Genomic DNA, 20256 nt, shown 5'->3' with positions numbered 1-20256 from the left:
CATCGCCCTTAGTGCCCTAATGATTTTCTGTCCAAACCCTCTTCCTGCTAAAATATCCCACAGATAACTCCAGACCACCAGGTCAAATGCCTTCTCTGCGTCGAGCAAGATCATGGCCATCTCCCCTCCCGTAGCAGCATGGGCATCAAATAGAGCTATAGCTCTGCTGGTGTGATCCGTCGTGCCACGTCCGGGGACAAACCCATGCTGCCAAGGGGAAACAAGACCGCCTATGATCCTGCCCAACCTCCTAGCCCAGATCTTCGAGTAAAGCTTGGTGTCAGAGTTAATCAGCGAGATAGGTCTATATGACCCCGGGTTCTCACTAGGTTTCCCTTTTTTATGGAAAATGATAATATTCGTCTCCTTCCATGAGTCTGGGGTTTGACCTGAGCATACTATCCCATTAAAGAGATCTACAAGTAGGATAATAATTTCGGATTCTATACTCTTATAGACTTCTAGAGGAATGCCGTCGGGTCCTGCTGCCTTTCCCGAGGCCAGCTCATGTAAAGCAGATATAACCTCCAATTAGGTGATGTCTTTATCTAGCTCTTCTTGTAATAATGTATCTAGAAGCGGTCCTTGATCTTCAATAATATCCTGTTGTTCACTGTCTCTATTCTCCTCATCGTAAAGTCTTTGATAGAAGTCTCTGAAGACATGTAAAATATCATTAGTTTCTGTGTATCCTTTACCATTATCCACAATCTTTGAGATTACATTTTTGGACCTCTCTTGTCTCAGGCGGAGAGCGAGGGCTCTACCCCCATGTTCGCCTGTTTCATAACGGTTGGCCCTTGTAGCTTGATACTCCCCTAATGCCTTTTGTGTGATCAATTTCTGTAATTCTGCCTTTGTAGCAGAAAGGGTATTATAACTAATGCTTCCGTCACCACCAGATGCTATAGTCTTAACATGATCTTCTTCTATTACCGATAGTCTTTCGAGTAGTTTGGATTCTTCCACTCTGTCCTCTTTTTTCAATTTAGTTGAAAAACTAATGGTCTCACCTCTTAAAGCTGCTTTGAAAGATTCCCAAACTATATTCCGAGAGGCACTAAATCTATTGGCATCGAAAAAAGCATCAGTCCAAAGCTTTAGGTTGGCTACAAACCTATGATCCGCCAATAGTCTTCTCTCAAAAGTCCAAGAAGGTTTTGATCTTTTGAACCCGCTCATTTTATACTGGATTACCAAAGGATTGTGGTCAGACAGCACCATTTAGCCTAGTAATGGTGACTCTATTGATTTCGGATGAGGAGATAAAAATATAATCCAATTTAGAGTGTTTCTGGGCTGGATTCGAAAAGTATGTAAAACACGAATTTTGTGGGTTTTTAGTGCCCCAAACATCAACTAATGCCAGTGAGCTAATAAGTGCCTTAATCGCCCTGAACACTCTAGGTTTCCGACCTGCATATTTTGAGTTATCATCCCAATTGGCCGAAATATTTAGGTCACCACAAGCTATTAAAGGTCCTGACCAGCCAGCTAGCTCTATCTCCAAAAAGTCGAAAATCTCCGGGTCATCCCCATTAGAGCCGTAAATTGCACATAGTGTTAGACCCATTTCCAGCTCTAAAATAACCCATCTCCCATGACTATCTGCCTTCACTCTTTTAGCCTTGCCCAAAGATTTCCTAACCAACACAATAGGTTTCCTGTCACAGGGAGGTGTAACCACCTCCCAGACAGGCTTTAGTGTATTGGGGCTGGGTGAGTGCACTCCAAGAGTGCTTTGATGTCAGCACTGGGGGCACATTTGGTGTCCATTGTGCATAGTCCAGCTCAAACCAGTTGCAGGAGCTACTAGCACCTGCTCTTTTGCAAAACTGGACAAAGCATATGGGTGTAACACCCCTCTATCCTGACCCTCACATTGGTGGGTCCCCAGAGTTTGTCCCACTCCTTTCTTGGGTATAAAGTAGGCACCCCTGGCTGCAGGATTTTAGATTTACCTGGACGAAACTCTGCTACAGAATCCCAGAACTTCAAATATCTACACTTCGTTGGATGACCGAAGAATCTCCCTTGGAGTAAGGGAGTTACTCCACTGCAAGGCAGGCACCAAAGACGCATCTGTGAGGTTTGCAACTACGCAGCTCCTGAAAGACTCCGAAGACTTTGCAACACAGGAGGTGGGTTTCAAAGCTTACCCGAGGCTGATCCGTGCTCTCAGCAAACCTGAGATCCAAAGCCCTCGTGGGGACCCTGCAACCCAAACCCCTAGATACCATGACCATTTGCAGCTGCATATGCTTCTTGGTGATCCCTGAGGCTGTGCATGGGGATACTTGTAGTCTAGACCCCGAGCAGTGATTCCACCGAAGATTACTGGCCTACCCTCCACGAGTGACCAGTGGGTTGGTATTTAGTGATTCCTCTTGAGGTTCCTTCGCGATCCCTTTTCCGGTGACTTGGGGATCCCTGAGAAGGGTACTGTAACTCTGAATGGGCGTGCCTGGTTGTACAAGCGATGGAGAGTCAGGGCACGTCTGGAGCCGTCACCTGGACCTTGCTGTTCCATCCCAAAGCCTTTTTACTCTCACCACATGGGTTGTTGTTGCCAAGGTTTGTTGGTCTCTGATCTGGACACCGACCCCCCAGCAGTCGACATCCTTCGTGGGACAGCTTGCATGTGGACTCTGGTCATCGTCGACGTCTCCTGGTCCCTGTGACACCGGACACTTTTCCTTTCCATTGCAGCAGCACTTTGCAGCAACTCGCCATTGAAAACAGCAAAGATTCACAACATCATTTGGCACCTATGCACCCGGCTTCCCTGGGTGAGGTAACACCAGTACTCCGGTGCTCACTATGGGTGCTAGCCTTAGAACCTTCTAAGTCTAAAAGGGTTTGCTCCAAGTCCTCTCCGAAGTGTCCTTAATCTTTAAAATTTCTCGTCACTCCAACAGCATCTTGACCTCTGCAGCATTCAGCAAATCTCCGTCTCTCTAACTAGCTAAGACTACCTCAATTATACCCTACAATATTCATGTACCTCCCATTAATGTTTCAATATCAATGACACTTCTAACTCTGATTGGACAGGCAAGGGGGATGATCATCACACCATGCTTATTTTCCAATTTAGGGGCCGATTCCGATTCGGGAAAAACCGCTCCGAATAGCCGTTCGGAGCGTTTTTCCCGTACGAATCGTACCCTGCAACGTCCCCCGTACGTACGACGAAGTACGATTCGTACCAGGAACCGTACTCCGTACAAGTCGTACAGAGACCGTACGACTCTAATCTCCGTACGAATCTCCCTTGGAACCCGCTGTACGCGACATCTGTACGGTTCGCGGCTGGTTTTTACGACCCAGCAAGTACGATACGTGTCGGGTACACACCGTACGACCCTTTTTCTACGGGAGCTGAAAACAGTCGTAAAAGCAGAGTTCGCGCCGAAACAGGTACGGAACGGCCCCCCTGGGTATGGTGCATACCCCCATGATCACAGGGGTACGGTGCATACCGCTGCGATCATGGGGTGTACACACCGTACCCCATGTACGCTGGGTGTACGCACCGTACCCCATGTAAGATGGGTGTACGCACCGTACCCCATGTATGTATGTACACCCATCGTACATGGGGTACGGTGCGTACACCCATCGTACATGGGGTACGGTGCGTACACCCAGCGTATATGGGGTACGGTGCATACATCCCATGATCGCAGGAGTACGCACCGTACCCCTGCGATCATGGGGTGTACGGACCGTACGGTGTGTATGTGTTTGTGTGCTTTTCCGTACGACTCTCCCTTACCTGACGTGGACCGTACGAATCGCGTCCTCATACCCTGGTCTGGATCGTACTCGTCGGGTCGTACGGCATGTGTACGAGTCGTACGGCATTTGTACGAGTCGTGCGGGTCACGGTTTCAGCCTTGCAATACGTATGGATCGCGACGATTTGGACAGATTCACGGAATACGGATCGTACTACGCGACTCGGACCGACGGGTACGATTCGTACAGAGAGGGCTCCGGATACAAATCGCACGGACGGTTTTTTTCCCGAATCGAAATCGACCCCTTAGTGTTTCAGTCCAATGTTAAAAAAATCCCACCCCTTAATTTGTATTCGAAAAACTTTATTCCCATCCGTATTCACATCATATTAGAAACAAAAGTGTAAATTTCATGTGTTCCCATTCATTTCAGAGGTCTTGGAACTCGTTCCCAGGGTATGTATCCTTTGTGATCTTGGACTGTGTTCAAGAGTCACATCACTTCTTCCGGCTTATTCATTTCACGCATGTGCGGACATCAGGTGGGTTATGGACTCTGGATTCGTACGAGAAGCCCAAATCTATACTAATGAGAAAGTCAAAAAGACAAATATTAATTTCAAAATAAAGTGGTTTCACTGTATACCACCTATCTCTATTCTAATCCCATTCATTTATTAATGCTTTCCCCGCATTAGCGTTAGTAAAATAGCTTGTGTTAGTGTCTGCAAAGCAGATGCTATACATGTGAGTTTTCGAGCAGCCATTTTAATAGCGTCTGCACAGGCGCACAAAATTCCCTCAAAGCGACAATTCGTCATACTGCATACATGCAGCAGACGCATGTGCAATAAAGATTTCCCGTTAGCAGCCATTTTAGAATTTTACTTGAGTTACTTATTAATAATACACATAGGCAAGCTTCTCTTTCTTGTATGTTCAATGTTGTGCATATTAATTTACACAATACATGGTTAATACTATATTAGAAGTTAAATGAGAGGATTGTCTTAGCGCAAGTCTCTTTTCTACGAATCCTTGCTTAATCAGGTTCTTGCAGTATTAATGAGCAGTTCATGATGATCTAGTGCAGTCCTAATGCAATGCTATGCAGTTCGTAATACAGTTCATAATATAGAAATAAGACAGTCCTTAATGTAAGTACTAATGCGAATCGTAAAGCAAGTAATAATGCAGTTTGTAGTGCAAGTACTAATGCGGATCGTAAAAGCAAGTAATAAGGCAGTTCGTAGTGCACGTACTAATGCGGATCGTAAAAACAATTCAGCACTGATAGCGGTGCTCATGAAGGTCTCTATGCCACTCCTAGCTGGTTCAGGGTCAGCGATTGCCAAAATATGCCCTCAATCATGTTACGAACAAAGTGCTGCTCCCCAATCCAACCCCGGTACTGCCACTCCTCGGCGAGTACTGGCAGCGTCACTGCCTTGATTGGAGGCTTGCGCAGCAAAGATGAGAAAGGCCAAGAGCGGTCTCTCGTAGCACGCACTCCGCCCCAGGTGGTGACACACGCACGTTCGGTTAGCGTTACCTGGGGGGTTGCAGTCTCGCTCTCCTCTCCTCACGGCTTGGGCATCACACTGTGCGGCTTTGGGTTGGCGGCGGAAGCTCCCGGTGCTACTCCGTTGATCTTGGGCAAAGGACCTCGGACCCACGATGGTGAAAGTTCACAGGTCTCTCCTTGGTAAAGGCAGGCTTGGGCCGGCGGCAGTGATTTCTCTTGGGACAACGGTCCGGGCCGACGGCGATAATGATCACAGCACTTCTGGTCACGCTGTCGATCGTAGCAGAGCGCAAGACTCACAGGCAATTCTCACAACGGTCTCAGGCTGCAAAAAGCACACGCACACAGCGTCACTGAGAAACACTTGGAAACTTTTATGTTCCTGAGTTTCCCAAGTCTGCTCGGGGCACACAGTCACGGGGCAATTCTCACGACGGTCTCAGGCTGCAACAAGCACACGCACACAGCGTCGCTGAGACACGCTTGGACACTTTTGTGTTCCTGATGTTCCACAACAGGGAGGTAGCTCCTCTCGGGCCCTTGAAGACAAGTTACTTCAGGAAACAGCACGCAGCAAAGTCTTTTCAAGCAGGGGTACACAGCACACAGCAAAGTCCCTTGTCGCCTCCTCAGTCAAATCAGCAAACTGCAGGCCAGCCCCAGGACACACACAAGGGTAGTCCTTCTTTTCAGTCTCTTCAGCTGTTCTTCCCTGGCAGAGGTTCCTCTTGATCATGAAGTAGTTCAATCCTTTTTCAGGCTTGAGTTCAGGGTTTTCAGCTCTCGTATTTATATCCCTAAATGTCTTTGAAGTCTTTGTGTTCGGGGGCTCTGAGCCCAGTCCAAACCAGACCTGGGTGTCTTCCTGCCAGTGCACACCCTCTTCCTTTGATAGTGAGGGTCTGGGCCCTAGACGCTCCGCAGGTGGTGGAGCCATCCTTTGGTGGCAGCAACACAGCCCTCTTCACAACCAGGGGGCTTACTCCTCCCCCATATCAAATGCAGGCCAGCCTTTTGTTGTTTCACCTACTCCTCCCTGATGTCAGGACACTCCCCACACCCTGTCACATCCAAACCCAGACAGTTAATACACAATCAATCATCAATCAATCAATCAACAAGATTTGTAAAGCGTGCTACTCACCCGCAAGAGTCTCAAGGCGCGGGGGGGGTCATTACTGCTCGAACAGCCAGGTCTTGAGTTGTTTCCTGAAGGAGAGATGGTCCTGGGTCAGCTGAAGGTGAGTGGGGAGGGAGTTCCATTTCTTGGCCGCCAGGCAGGAAAAGGATCTTCCTCCGACGGTGGATTTGCGAGTACGTGCGACGGAGGCGAGGGCGAGGCTGGCGGATCGGAGCTGGCGGGTGGGTGTGTAGAATGTGAGGCGGCTGTTGAGGTACTTCGGGCCCGTGTAGTGGAGAGCCTTGTGTGCGTGGGTGAGGAGTCTGAACATGATCCTCTTGCTGACGGGGAGCCAGTGCAGGTCTTTCAGGTGGGCAGAGATGTGGCTGTGGCGAGGGATGTCCAGGATGAATCATGCTAAGGCATTCTGTATGCGCTGGAGTCTTTTCTGGATTTTGGCAGTGGTGCCAGTGTAGAGGGTGTTCCCGTAGTCCACACGGCTGGGGACGAGGGCCTGGGTGACCGTCTTCCTGGTTTCGGTGGGGATCCATCGGAAGATCTTTCGGAGCATGCGCAGGGTGTTGAAGCAGGAGGACGAGACGGCGTTGACTTGCTTGGTCATCGTGAGGGAGGAGTCCAGGATGAAGCCCAGGTTGCGTGCGTGGTCCGTTGGCATGGGTGGGGTGCCCAGGCCAGGGGGCCACCAGGAGTCGTCCCAGGCAGAAGGGGAAGGTCCGAGGATGAGGACTTCCGTCTTGTCTGAGTTCAGTTTCAGACGGCTGATCTTCATCCATTCCGCGACGTCTTTCATTTCTTCCTGGAGGCTGGCTTTGGCGGTGGCGGGGTCGTTGGTAAGGGAGAGGATCAACTGGGTGTCGTCGGCATAGGAGATGATGTTGAGGTTGTGTTGGCGAGCAATGGCTGCGAGAGGGCTCATGTAGACGTTGAAGAGGGTGGGGCTGAGTGAGGATCCTTGCGGAACGCCGCAGATGACTTCGGTGGCCGCGGATCGGAATGGGGGGAGGCGGACTCTCTGGGTTCTTCCGGCGAGGAACGAGATGATGCACTCCAGTACCGCTCCTTGGATTCCGGTGTTGCTGAGGCGGTGTATCAGGGTGCGGTGGCATACGGTGTCGAAGGCTGCTGAGAGGTCCAGGAGGATGAGGGCAGCAGTTTCCCCGCTGTCGAGCAGGGACCTGATGTCGTCGGTGGCTGCGATGAGGGCGGTCTCGGTGCTGTGGTTTGCTAGGAAGCCGGACTGTGAGGGGTCGAGGGATCCGTTGGTCTCGAGGAAGGCGGAGAGTTGTCTGTTGATGGTCTTCTCGATGACTTTGGCTGGAAAGGGGAGGAGCGAGATGGGGCGGAAGTTCTTGAGGTCCGTGGGGTCCGCGGTGGGTTTCTTCAGGAGGGCGCTCAGCTCGGCATGCTTGCAGCTCTCCGGGAAGGTGGCGGATGCGAAGGAGCTGTTGATGATGTTCCGGAGTTGGGGTGCGATGATGGAGTCGGCTTTGTTGAAGATGTGGTGTGGGCAGGGGTCGGTAAGGGAGCCGGAGTGGATGGTGTTCATCAGGCGGGTTGTGTCTTCGGTGCTGACAGGGGTCCAGGTGCAGAGGGTGGTAGTGGGGGGTGCTGGTTCAGTGGTTGGTTGTGTGGTCGGCGCGCCGAAGCTGTTGTGTATGTCGGCGATCTTGCGGTGAAAGAACGAGGCGAGTGAGTCGCAGAGGTCTTGCGAGGGTGTGATATCGTTGTTGCAGGCGCTGGGGTTGGAGAGCTCTTTGACGATGCTGAAGAGTTCCTTGCTGTTGTGGGTGTTGTTGTCCAGTCGTTCTTTGAATGTTGTCTTCTTGGTGGTGCGGATCGATTGGTGGTGTTTGCGGGTGGCGTTCTTGAGGCCTGTCATGTTTTCTGCTGTCTGGTCGTGGCGCCTGGCTTTCTCGAGGGTGCGGCAGGTTTTCTTTGAGTTTTTGAGGTCGTTGGTAAACCACAAGGCTTTCCTGCTGCCGGGTCTGCTGGGAGGATTCTTCAGTGGTGCGAGTTCATCGGCGCAGTAGGTGAGCCACTGTGTGAGGTTGCGGGCTGCTTGTTGGGGTCCGTCGTGTTGGTGGGCGGGTTCTGGCTGAGGGTGGTGGTGAGCTGGTCGGCAGTGATCTTGCTCCAGCTTCTGCGGGGAACCTGTTGCCAGTGGTGGTGGGTTGTGGTTCTCGTGAAGTTGAAGTGGACGCAGCTGTGGTCTGAACAGTGTAGTCCGGTGGAGTGGCTGAAGGAGATGTGCTTGCTGGAGGAGAAGACAGGGTCAAGCGTGTGGCCGGCGTAGTGGGTGGGGGTGTTCACCAGTTGCTTGAGTCCGAGGTTGGCGAGGTTGTCCAGCAGGGCGGTGGTGTTGCAGTCCTTGTTGTTCTCCAGGTGGAAGTTGAGATCTCCTAGGAGGATGTAGTCTAAGGAGGAGAGGGCGTGTGGACTGACGAAGTCTGCGATGGTTTCGCTGAATTGTGTGCATGGTCCCGGGGGTCTGTAGATGAGTGTGCCTCTGAGGGTGGTCTTGGGGTCGGTGTGAATCTGGAAGTGAAGCTGCTCGGTGGCGGTGAGGGTGTCGTCGGAGTTGGTCGTGATGCGGATGGTGTTTCTGTGGACGATGGCGATGCCTCCACCGGTTTGGTTGATGTGGTCCCTCCGGGTGATCTTGTAGCCCTCCGGGATGGCTATGGCGATGTCGCGGGCTGAGGAGGCGTTCATCCATGTTTCTGTGAGGAAGGCGACGTCTGGTGATGTTGTGTCGAGGAGGTTCCAGAGTTCGACGGCGTGTCTGTGGACGGAGAGGGTGTTGAGCAGGATGCACTTGAGGTGGTTGTTGCTGGTGCTCGGCTTGGCGGGTGCGGTGCAGGTTCGGAGGCAGGTGAATTTGCAGGCTTGGCAGGTGAAGGGTCTGTGGGTGCGTTTCGGGGTGGCTTGGTGGCATGCGGGGTTCCGGCCGGCGTTGAGTGCGTGGAGGGTGGCGGCGTCATAGGTCCGTCGTGTGGGCTGGCATCATTGAGGACCAGGGGTCCTGGCGCTGGGCGCGGTCCAGGTGCGGACTGGCTTGCCTTTGGCACGCCTTCGGTGCGCCATCGGTGCGCCCGCTGCGCGTACGCGCGGGTTCCGCCATAAATGGCGAAGAGGGAGGAGCAGCTGGGAGGCGGGAGCGGGGTGGCGCAGGGAAGGGGATAGGATACTGAAGGAAAAAGGGGGGCGGGCCTCAGGGGGGCAGCGGCAGGGAGCGGTCCGAAGCGGGAAAGCGGTCCCGAGGGGCGAGAAAAGACGAACAGTCACAGGGCACAAAAACAGAAACAAAAGCAGGCAAGATGCAGGCACAGGGAGCAGGAAAGTGCACAAAAAAAGAAACCTATGCCACAGGGGCAGCGGCGCAGACGCGGAGGCAGGCAGGGAGGCCGGGCGCACTCAGGGGGAGCCGCGCGACGAGTGGAGCGACCGTCTCAGACCAAGGTCAGGTCACAGCTCACCGTCGTGTGGACAGACCCTAAATAGCCGGTGGGAGGGAGGAGCAGCTGGGAGGCGGGAGAGGGGTGGCGCAGGGAAGGGCATAAGATACAGAAGGAAAAATGGAGACGGGTCACAGGGGAGCAGCGGCAGGGAGCGGGGAGGGGTCCGAAGCGGGAAAGCGGTCCCGAGGGGCGAGAAAAGACGAACAGTCACAGGGCACAAAAACAGAAACAAAAGCAGGCAAGATGCAGGCACAGGGAGCAGGAAAGTACACAAAAAAAGAAACCTATGCCACAGGGGCAGCGGCGAAGACGCGGAGGCAGGCAGGGAGGCCGGGCGCACTCAGGGGGAGCCGCGCAACGAGTGGAGCGACCGTCTCAGACCAAGGTCAGGTCAGGTCACAGCTCACCGTCGTGTGGACAGACCCTAAATAGCCGGTGGGAGGGAGGAGCAGCTGGGAGGCGGAAGCGGGGTGGCGCAGGGAAGGGGATAGGATACAGAAGGAAAAAGGGGGTGGGCCGCAGGAGAGCAGCGGCAGGGAGCGGGGAGGGGTCCGAAGCGGGAAAGCGGTCTCGAGGGGTGAGAAAAGACAAACAGTCACAGGGCACAAAAACAGAAACAAAAGCAGGCAAGATGCAGGCACAGGGAGCAGGAAAGTGCACAAAAAAAGAAACCTATGTCACAGGGGCAGCGGCGAACACGCGGAGGCAGGCAGGGAGGCCGGGCGCACTCAGGGGGAGCCGCGCGACGAGTGGAGCGACCGTCTCAGACCAAGGTCAGGTCAGGTCACAATCAGGCAGAGGCACACAGGATGGTTTAAGACAAGAAACCAGCCACTTCTAAAAGCCTGGTTTCTAAACACACAATTTAAAAACCATCTTCACAAAAAGATGTGTCATTAAATTCTGGGTTCAGGCACACTAAACTCCATCTCTCCATCTTATGCCTATGGGGAGATATGCTGTAAGCATGTGACACAGCATTCCCATTCAGTCCTATGGGCAAGATGGCCTTGCAACAGTGAAAAACAAATTTGGCAGTATTTCACTGTCAGGACATGGTACACACCTCAGTACATGTACTACTATTCACATACACTGCACCCTGCCCAAGGGGGGTACCTTGGGCCTACTATAGGGGTGTCTGGTGTGCATAAAAAGGAAAGGGTAAGGCCTGGCAAGTGGGTGCACTTGTCAGGACAACAAGGCAGTTAACAAACTGCACGCAGGCACTGCAGGTGCAGGCCTGAGATCTCTTTTTAGGGCTACTTGTGTGGGTGGCACAATTAGTGCTGCAGGCCCACTAGTAGCATTTGCATTACCAGCCCTGGCACACATAGTGCACTTTACTAGGGACTTTACTAGTAAGACAAACATATCAATTATGGACAACCAATTACCATAACACTTTATACAGGGAGCACTTGCACTTTGACACTGATCAGCAGTGGCAAAGTGCCCAAAGCATCTAAGCCAGAAAACAAAATCCATCACAGCATCAAAAATAGAGGAGGTAGAGGCAAAAAGTCAGGGGTAACCATGCCAAGAAAGGCCAGGTCTAACACTTTCCCATCAAGAGATTGGATCCTATGAATGTTCGTATTGCTTGAGTTCTGCCAGTTAATTTTCAAAGTCAAAGGAATCGTTTGGCCAAGTCTAGGTCTTGCTTCCTCACGAAATAGAGTATTGAAATCTTTACAAGACATTGAATACATAGCACAGAATGAACCACAAAGTATGGATAATGTTAAAACTACTATGTTGGATACATACTATCCCAAAAGCAGTCCACATCTCGAAAACCTATGTCTGTATGAAATACTTCAACATTACAGGTTTAAAAGTAAAGTTATAGAATATATAAAAGACGAGAAATATGCAGTAATTGGATGTGAAAAAGATTTTTAGTAAAACACGCTAAAGGAAATCTTATTAATCACAGAAAACTCCATTGCGAAAGTCCAGATAAGAGAGAATTTTTCTATTTAGCACTTCTGCAACTGTACAAGCCCTGGCGTGGTGAAACAGAATTACTTTGAGATTTTGACTCCTATGAAGATTCTTTTAATGCAACATAAGACAGCATTCAGTGCACAATTTTTCCAACTTATCTACAAATGTTAAATGATGAGATTGGACAAGAAACTACTATTGCAGCTGAAATAGCTAGCGAAAGTTCACAAGGCAGTTAAAGTTCTGGTTCACTGAGTAAAGCAGCGATAGCCATGTATGAGGCAAAAACTGCATTAAGCACATCAGGATATTATTCAGTTTGGAAAGTTAGAGGAACAACTAAATATTGAAAAAAAAAGAAATATATGTACAAGTCAAACAACAGGTAGAACATGGTTTGCTCCATAAAAAAGGAATGCCAATGTTCATCATTTAAACCTATTCTTTTGTACATTAGTGGTCAAACTGGAACAGGAAAAAGTTTCTTAATTAAAGTTTTGACCTGTTATCTACACAATACAACAGAATCATATTTATCTTGTGTCATAACAGCTCCAACTGGATTAGCAGCACACAACATTAAAGGCTACATGTTGAGCATGATAATAAATTGGAATATCAGAAGCTATCTGGAGAAGCTTGTAATGAAGTTTCAAGAGTATTCAAGGAAATGAAACTTTTAATAGTTGATATGGTGAGCATGGTCTCAAACTTAATACCGCTTTTGTACACTTGAGAATGCAACAGATTTTAAAAACTGATTATGATGTTCTGTTTGGAGGAAAAGATTTGATTGTATTTGGAGACTTACTACAATTTACTCCTGCAAAAGGAGAACCTGTTTTTAAAACTCTTTTCCATGATGACACAAGGAAATATTTTGGAAGTATTGAAAATGGTAATATTTGGCTAAACTTTGAATATAAAGAACTTGTTAAGAATATGCGACAAGCAGGTGATGAAGATTATGACAATATTCTTAAAGACATAAGAATTGGTGTCTTGACAGAACATGGAAAACTAGCTTTAGAAAGTTGACTACTTAGGAACTTGTTTACACCTGGTGAAACAGCAGCCAAACTAATGTATAATATGCTTGTAGAAAAGAAATCTATAGTTTATCTAATGCCTACACTGCAAGAGTGTTTTACATTTAATCAACAACTTCTCAAATTGGAAAAACAAGAAATTGTGGAAATTAAAGCTATTGACAAAATTGAACACCAGGGAGTAACAATTGTTCTTACAGGGAAACTACAGAGAATTGGATTCTTTGGAAAAGTCTGTATCTAGAACTGTAGGATTAGAAAATACTTTACATGTATGGAAAACTTTCGAGTAATTTTGCAGCGTAATTTGAATGTAGAAGAAGGGTTAGTAAATGGAGCAATGGTAAAAGTTTTTTTTTTTTACATTTTCAAAATATAGATAGAATAGAATTTTTGATTATAAAATTTGATCAGATTGATGAGGAAAGACAGATGGGGCGTTGTGTTGTACGTTTTTTGTTTGTAAAAGACTTGTATGTTCGCAGACAACAGTTTCCTCTGTCTATAGCATATGCAGTAAGTATTCATAAATCTCAAGGTTTAAGTATAGACACAGCTTTTTTGTAAATATTGGAAGTACAGTGTTCAAAGAGGGAATGGCATACGTTGCATTGACTTGAGTAAGAACATTGTCTGGTTTGTATTTGATAGATTTTGATGAAGAAAGTTTAGTGCTGATGCAAATTGTGTAAGAGAGTACAATTGTTTAAGACTTTATGCTCCTGATTTAGGTGCATATCCCGTGTATGGGAAACGTGTAGTGTGTCTGAAACGGAAATATGTCAAATTTACAACTAGAGTTCAAAAAACCAAAACAACTGAAGAGAAAATGGAAAGGGTTGATGACATTGTAGGATACCTGTTGGAAAATAGTTTAGGTATCAACTGTTATGCTAATGTGATTATGAATGTTGTGTTTCATCTACCAGATCTTCTTCATGAAATCATGAGAAATTGTGAAAAAAGATTTTGTACTTTACTACATCATGTATTTCAACAGTCGATAAGTGACAAGTAAAATGCATACTCCTTCTGGCATTCGGCATTTTTAGATATATGTACTGGTTCATTGACATTTACTCTCAACATACAACAAGATGCACAAGAATTTCCAATGCTTATGCTTGGAGTATTAGAACATGAAGGAATACACATTGAAAACGTATTGGGACTAAGTTACAAGTGGAACCAAAAGTGTCAAGAGTCCTTTACTTGACATTTTACCAGACTGCTAATCAGTACCTTTTAACAAATTGATCAAAACAGCAAATCAGAATATGAGATGCTCACATTGTAGATCAGATATGTTGTCTATTTTACGTACAGAAAGATTTGGAAAATATCTCATTTTAACGATGCAAAGCAAGTGGAAGAAAATTAGAAACACAAATCTTAAATTTTAAAGCAAGACAAATATCTATTTCAGGAAGAACGTACAACAGCAGCTTTTATTTTTCATGAAGGACTTACTGCAGCATCTGGACACTATACTGTTTATTTAAAGTGTATCAAAGGATAGACGCTTTGAAATGATGCTGACTTGGAATTCAAACCTATATTGTCTTATGAAATACGAAATTCTTATATGTTATTTCTGCAGCCAAAGTTTAGTGTACATCATTCGGCCTATTGGGGAAGATGTCAATATAAAGTAGACAGCACTGCGAGCTATTAGTATTTATAATTAGTAATTTGATTATTATTTGCGCTAATTGATATTACACTTGGAAAATTGTGTTTAAAAGTATATAGTTTATATACTTGTTGTCTATATTGTACCAGATGTAAATGAGAGTCTACATTTTGGCAAATGTATTTGAGATAAATAATAGAGTTAATGTAGATGAAAGAGGTAATTAACAAAGGGTCGATAGGAAAACGCATCACTACACATATTGATAATGATGGTCTATGCTGATTTCTTTTTTTCTACAATCTATTTGATAGTTTTTCTTCACAGCTGTTCAATGATGATGATACTACATTAAAATTACTGTGTATAGTGACGTTAAGTGGAATCTGAGAACAGCAAGAAAGGGAAACTGAAAATGGTATATAATTGTAGATTTACATTCTCAAAAATATAATATTATAATTTCTGTAATTTATGATCATTAAATAACAGTTTTTCTTCTTTACAGTAGCTAATGTTGAAGTTTGAAAATATTTTTAATCCTGTTTAGGAAAATACTTCTCTAAAATAGTTCTACTGAGTAATGTATCAAAATTACTTGAAAAGTGAGAACACATAATGTAATATGCATTATAACTTGGAAAAATATAAAAAAATTAATGATATGTCATTTGTTTCTAATATTATAAATGATGTTCATCCTTTAGACTATTTGAAAAGTATCATCATATTTCTAAGGAGCAGTATTACACTTACTTTTTAAAAAAGTGTGTAGACCAATAAAAGTGCTTTAATTGAAAATTATTTACTGCTCATTATATAGGACAGGACAGGTGTGCATTGAACTCCCTATTCAAGGACATTTCACATGCATACATAGAAATATTTGCACTAATGGAATTACCCGGGGACTACCCATGCACTCATTGAATGAAACATACACTATAAATGCACCAATCTAATCACATAGGGACAACCCATTCACTCATACGTTACTATCTATGCACTCAAAGAATCAGCCAGACACTGCTGTTGCACTCACCTATTCATCTAGCCACTAGCCATGCACTCATCCAATCACCCAGGCAGTACCCCTGCACTCATGCAATCACTCAGGCACTACTCTTGCACTCAACCATTCACTTAGACACTACCATCCACTCTCTCAGGGACTACCCATGCACTCATACAATGACCCAGGCCCTACCCTTGCACTGATCCCTTCACCCAGGCACTACCCATGCACTCATCTAAGCATACAGGCATTACCCTTGCACTCATGAAGTCACTCGGGTGCCACACATGCATGCATCCAATCACCAGGGCAGTACCTCTGCACTCATGTAATCACCCAGGCACTAACCATGTACGCATGCACTCAGGCACTACTCTTGCACACAATCGTTCACTCAGGCACTACCCAGGCACTCATCTTTTTGCTTAGGCACTACCCATGCCCTCATCCAATGACCCATGCATTGCCCTTGCACTCATCCTTTCATGCAGACCCTTGCCATGCACTCATCTGATCACCCTGGCACTACACCTACACTCATTGTATGAGTGAATGTGTAGTGCCAGGCAGTACTCATGCAATCACTCTGGCACTATTTTTATACTCAACCATTCACTCAGGCACTACCCATGCACTTATCCATTCTCTGAGGCACAACCCATGCACTAATGCAATAAACCAGACATTACTCTTGCACTTATCCTTTCAGTCAAGTACTACCCATGCACTCATCCAATCACCCAGGCAGTACCTCTGCACTCATGGAATCACTCAGACACTACTCTTGCACTCATCCTTTCACTCAGACACTACCTATGCACTCCTACAATCACCCTGGCAGTACCTTTGCACTCATGCAGTCACCCAGGCACAATCCATGCACTCGTCCATTCACTCAGGAATTATGCATACACTCATCTATTCACTCAGGCACTACTCATGCACATAACAAATCACCCGAGCACTACTCTTTCACTCATTATTTCACTCACGTATTATGCATGCGTCCATCCATTCACCGAGACACTCCAAATGCACAATACATTCATCACGCACACATTTATGCAAGCAATCACTTTCACTACATACAATTTTCTAATTTTAACCAGAATCGGTGTGTAGGGGTTTCCGGATAAGAAGGAGCTCAATACAGGTGAAATTTCTTTGTAGTATATTTTATTTGTGCTTCACTCAGTTTTAATGTCCTTTTTCTTCTTTTCTTGTCTCCTTTTTCCGCAGGGTCTTCTATGTCAGCCCCTTTTTGAGGAGTTTTCCTGGCCACTATTGTACCTTGGACAGAACAAAGGCTAAGGTAAGTGTTCTGTGGTATATAGTATAAGTAGAGGAGGGAGTGGGGGAATATTAAAAAAGAAAAAACAACATGAAGGGAGTGGGAAGATGGAGCAAAACAAAACAAAACCTGATAGAGGAAAGCACCAAGTTATCGCTTACTCTTTGTTCTCCTGTTTCTTTCCATTTCTCCCTCCTCGGCCCCCTCAAGTACTGCTATTTATTTTCCCCCACAAGTAGCCCTGCAGACGCCCATGCACCTTCGAAAACCATGTGCCTTCGGGGTCATGGCGAGATGATTCCACTCTATTCTGTAGTGTCTGGTCACCGGCTTCTTCAGTTTACTCTTCTCTACTGGAACCGTCTGTTCTCACCTTGTGAAAGCCGAGTTCGTCTCCGGGCTCAGTTGTGCTTCCCGGGATTGGTGTTGTCTCTTCCTTGGGACTCCTGTTCTCCCGGCTGTCGTCTAATCACACTGTTTACTTCTCTGTGTTTCGGAAACCTCCTCTGGCGTTCCCGCCGGCCTCTTAAGAATGCCCTCATAACTCATTTATTTCCTGACATCAGCAGTTCATGGTTCGCTTGAGCCTCACTTAAAGGATCTGTTTTTTTTTTTTTTTGCAGAGTTTTATATAGCGCGAACTAGACCCGAACCGAATCAGGTATCAGAGCGCTTTACATAGCGCCAGTTACTTTACATGAGGACACACCTTTTTTTTTTTTAGGCACGGGGAGATTAAGTGATTTGCCCAGAATCACAGGAGGTTTTTTTGGCGTCGTTACCGAGGCTCGAACCCAGATCCCCAGGTCCGAGGTCGAGCGCCTCAGCCGTTAGGCCAACTCCTCTCCCCTGCTTCTTTGTATATCCTCCTCTGTCTTTGACGGATGGCTGTCATGCCATGTAAGGAAGGAGGGCTGTAAGTAAAGGAGGGGATATACATATGAAAGGATCGGCTCCTCTTATTCCTTCTCTTCTATTCTATCGATTCGGTCAGGGACTTCCTGACACAGTGGTTCCGTGAGAACCTTTTTTTCTTTTTTTTTTACAATTTGGAGTTTTTTTTTGTATTTTCTGATTTTTTAAAACATTTTGGGTGTTTTTTAATTTTTTTAAATAAAAAATAAAAGTTAACCAGCTCACCTATGGTGTTTCATAATAAAAAAGAAACACAAGGTAGATCCCCCCAAAAATGTGCACTTATGTGCTTTCAGAAGATTAACAATAGCTTCAATAGAAAGTTGTCCAACGCAAAGATTTTTTAAACATTTGCGACAGTGAATTCCTGCATCTGCAAATTAAGGGACAATCCAGGGTTGTGGAGTCATAAGTACAAACACCAGCTAAGGTAGATGGTTGATTACCATCATCAGCGGCAGGTAGCACCCTCTTCTCTTGTTCCATTATCTCTTGTGCAAGACGAGTTGGATGTATGGTTTCTAAGTGTTTCTTCAACGAAGAAGCGACACACAAATATTATTTTTCAGATCCTCTGGAGAGGACTTTGTGGCACAGGGTGCAGTTCACCTTTCCTGCGTTTACCTTCTTCTCCCCTTCAGGCACCATGACGAAAGCCCATACAATGATTTCTTTCCTTTTTTTACCAGCTCTTCCACCTCCTCCATCTCCTCTTGCTGCTCCTCTTCAGGAAAAGCTGATGCCATTGTTGAATGCCAAAAAGTTTGAACACCAAATAAAATAAAGAATTTACAGAGCATACAAAAAAGTAGTCTAACAAGCAGACACACCCAAAATGAAAGGACTATAACAGGTGTTGGGTCCTCTCTCTAAGAGAATGAAAAGCTTCTTAAGCAATAAAAATCTTTCTTTCCATGTCACATGGATTCGCCAACGGGACGGGAACCTATTGCGTATACGTTGTGAACCCGTAAAATGTTTTAAATTTAATTTAACAGTATAAATCGCTACAGCATATTGTGTTTGAAACTATTTCAACGGAAACTCTTTGAGCAAAACAGGAATTGAAACTTGCAACATTGATATTTCATACTTTTAAAAATTACACCAGAGTCGCGACCCCGACGCCATCCAGGAAATACTTTCTGGCATGGTTTGCGATTCCTACGCAACCGGTGCGCGATGGTGCCATGTACATAAAAATGTGTTTTATAGATCGTAAAAATATTTTACAACTACAGTAATATATTATTTCAGTGTAAGTATCTTAAACTTACATTCATGTAACTGATTTGCGCACCGAACGCAAAGAACCATTACTGGTGCGCAATACCGCATCATCCTCAAAAATCTGTTAAAAACATTTCAAAACAAATTGATAACTTCTCTGATTACTATTTTTTGCACTCAGTAATAAACCTCTTTCTGAAAAAAAATATAAATTTTGTTCTAAATATGTATATTAGACTGATAGTCGTGTAACAGATCCACGCACCCACCGCGTAGGTTCGTAATCGGTGCGCAACCCCTTTTTTGTAAACAATATATATACCACTGAGCCCCCAAAATCAGGTGGGGGTGATGCTGAATTGACAGTAACTGACATGGGACTGTATCACGATATGTGCCAGTTGGAAAGTGAGGACAGTATGGGGACGAAAGAAAGAGTGACCCTAAGTGGTCAAAGAAAACCCAATACCCCATTCAAACCAAAATCAAAATATATTCCCCTGGCAACACGTGATGGGCTCGATGCATTTAGTGAAGCAGTAGTGAAGAAAATAAAGAGGCTGGCCCGCGTAAACAATGAAAGGGAGAAAAAATATACAAGTCAAGAGAGGAAACTGAACCAATTGGTAAAAATACTACAGCATGCTGAGCTGGTAATTCGCAACTCTGACAAGGGGTGGAATATCGTGCTATGGCCAATTGTGAATTATCTCCAGGAAGCATACAGTCAGTTGAATGACATTAACTGTTATAGAAGAAGTAATCCGCAAAAATATAGAATAATGTTAGAGCATCTGAATAAAAACCTGGTAGCCTGGAAAGGAGTAGGGATGTTGAGTGGTGATGAATTTAAGTACATTAAAAAGGACCACCCACTAACCCCATACATATACTTCATCCCGAAGGTCCATAAGAGTCTTACCGAACCGCCGGGAAGACCAATTATTTCGGCGTGTGGAGGACCTTTGGAGAATGTATCGAAATATATAGACTATTTTTTACAGGCACATATGAAATCTCTGAATTCATATGTCCAGGACACAAGTGACTTTTTGCGGAAATTAAATGACATAGAGTGGAAATCAGACTACCTTCTGGTAACATTGGATGTAAGTTCCTTATATACATGTATTAAACATAGAGATGGCCTCCGAGCTTGTGAATACTATCTTAGCAGAAGACCAATGGAACTCTCCAATCACACAAGAATGCTTCTGGAAATGCTAACATTTTGTTTGGAAAATAATTATTTTATGTTTAATGATCAATTTTTCCAACAGGTTCAGGGTGTAGCCATGGGGGCCAG

The sequence above is a fragment of the Lissotriton helveticus genome, chromosome 1_1 (assembly GCF_964261635.1).
Source record: "Lissotriton helveticus chromosome 1_1, aLisHel1.1, whole genome shotgun sequence".
NCBI lineage: Eukaryota > Metazoa > Chordata > Amphibia > Caudata > Salamandridae > Lissotriton > Lissotriton helveticus.
The sequence above is the reverse complement of the archived record's forward strand: the minus strand, read 5'-3'. Positions refer to the sequence as shown.